The sequence below is a fragment of the Mustela nigripes genome, chromosome 14 (genome assembly GCF_022355385.1).
Source record: "Mustela nigripes isolate SB6536 chromosome 14, MUSNIG.SB6536, whole genome shotgun sequence".
Taxonomy (NCBI): domain Eukaryota; kingdom Metazoa; phylum Chordata; class Mammalia; order Carnivora; family Mustelidae; genus Mustela; species Mustela nigripes.
Window position 1 is genome coordinate 96,082,562 of NC_081570.1, and position 2,244 is coordinate 96,084,805.

General features: G+C 41.0%; 1 pseudogene; it reads right to left on the bottom strand.

Moving 5' to 3' along the window:
* Positions 1–215: 215 nt before the first annotated feature.
* Positions 216–345, bottom strand: LOC132002412 (U4 spliceosomal RNA; annotated as a pseudogene).
* Positions 346–2,244: the final 1,899 nt, after the last annotated feature.

A 2,244-nucleotide genomic window follows, 5' to 3' on the forward strand; every position in this document is an offset into this window, starting at 1 on the left:
CAACTCCTTGGGGAGAGGAGATCTAAAGAGAGGTTTGAATCAATCAAATATGAGATTAAAAAATTTTAAATGGAAATATTAGGCTTAATAACCAAAATGAAAGTGTTTTAATAACTGCAGATGACTGCAATTTACAGAATTAGATTGAACTGTTGTCAGGGGTGTCTTCTCCCCAGTGGGAGGAGGAAATTTGACAGAGCACAGTAGCAACAGTGATTAGAAAAGTAAAAATATTCCATGTTTATACCCTGATGAGTTTGAGACTTTCTGGGAAAAGTTTTCAATTAGCAATAATCGCGCCTCAGATAAACCTCATTGGCTACGATACTGCCACTACGCAAAGCTGAGTTTGAGACTTTCTGATTAGACTAGCTACATTCATGGTTTATTGTAAAGTGCAAAAATCCAGTCATAAAACTACATGTGATAGGGGCGCCTGGGTGGTTCAGTGGGTTAAAGCCTCTGCCTTCGGCTCAGGTCATGATCTCAGGGTCCTGGGATCGAGCCCCGCATCGGGCTCTCTGCTCGGCAGGGAGTCTGTTTCTTCCCTCTCTCTCTGCCTGCCTCTCTGCCTACTTGTAATCTCTCTCTATCAAATAAATAAATAAAATATTTTTTAAAAAAAACTACATGTGATACACTTCCATTTTGTTAAATATACAAAGGGCTTGTAGGATTTATACCATAATGCTATGGGTAGATGGAATCATGTCTTTCTTCATTTCCAAAATTTCCTCAGTGGGCATATATCATTTATGTTGCTTATATAATGAGGAAAATAATACTCAAAAAATTTTGCTGTATAAGTATCTTTCCCTTGGTTCCCTGCTTTGGGCACAAGCTCCCTATTGTTCTTGGTTTTCCTAGTGCTGGAGTCCCTTTTAAGAACAGAGAGACCAGTAATATTTAGGGATGAAGTAGTTTTATTCTAACCATGATTCTACTTCTGAGTTTGGTGAAACCTTTATCCTAGGGACTGAGTCACAACATCCTAGGGGCTGGACCCAGAGGTTTTTCCACTACAGTCTTTCCACTACAGCCTGAAGATTTTAAAGGAACCATGTTCTCAGGGTCAACTGATTATTGTGTCAAGTGCAACTGGTTTTCCTAGAGCCAGACTAACAGAATGGTAAGTATTTACGGTACATCATGAGCAGTCTAGTGGGATTTTATCCATATAAATAATCCACATGGTGTCAGCTCCAATTTTTCATCCTTTGCTCTAGAAGTATGCATGGAACAAGGTTAGAGATATGGGAATTTTCTAAGACACAGTTGCTTCCCTGAAGATGAAGCTGGAATGAAACAGCCCAGCTACAGTTACTGCCCCAGCACCTGAATGGTGGGCATCCAGAGATGCTGGGTACAGTTAAAGAACAAGGGCCATCCAACTGCATTGACTTCCATAAGGGGATAGAAGAAAAGCGTGGTCATCGGGGTTTGGGAAAAGGCAGTAAGATGAGGCTGTGTTTTTGCTACATTGGGCTCCCAGTATTTATGCTATATTATATCCACTTTCCGTTGACAAAGAACTATGAAGAATGAAAATGAGCAGGATGCCAGAGAGAAAAGTCTTCAAAAGCTCTGGCCATTGCTGGGCTGTCACCCGAGACAAGAGCCTGGGTGCCCTGAACTTGTTCTGGAAGATTTAGGAGGATAGAACAAGGGCAGTGGTCCCAGAACCTGGGTCTTCACGGTGTTCACTGGGGTGTGGGTGACCCCAGTGACTTCCATTTAGCCCACTACATGTTGAAGCTACAGATACATGCATAGACATAGAAGACTGATCATGTGCTAAGAAGGTTCTGTCCCCAAAGCTATCTCTCTCATGCTTCCCTAAGTCCAACACTTCTAACAAAGATCAAAGCTTTTATTACAATTAAAAGAGAAGTCTTTGTGTGACCATGCCCCCTAGAGAGCAAACAGAGTTCCTTAGGTTTATACTAATGTGTGAATGACTAATGAAATTTCAGATCCTATACTGAAAGTGAGTTTTTATGGCAGATGAAGGGTAAAGATCAGGAGGTATTATGACTGAAGGAGAGAAGAGGGTCTAGCTGCCAAAAAAAGAAAAAAGATGAAAGAAGTTAAGGGCAGCAAAGTCAAACTTCATCTTCTCTGGCTTGGAATTGGTGCAGTTAGTTTCCAGGAAGATGCAGAACTACCCTCTCCCTTAATTTGGAGAGGGAAACCAATATAAATTGAAACATCCCCTGGTTGTGCCTAATTCATTTCTCATTATTT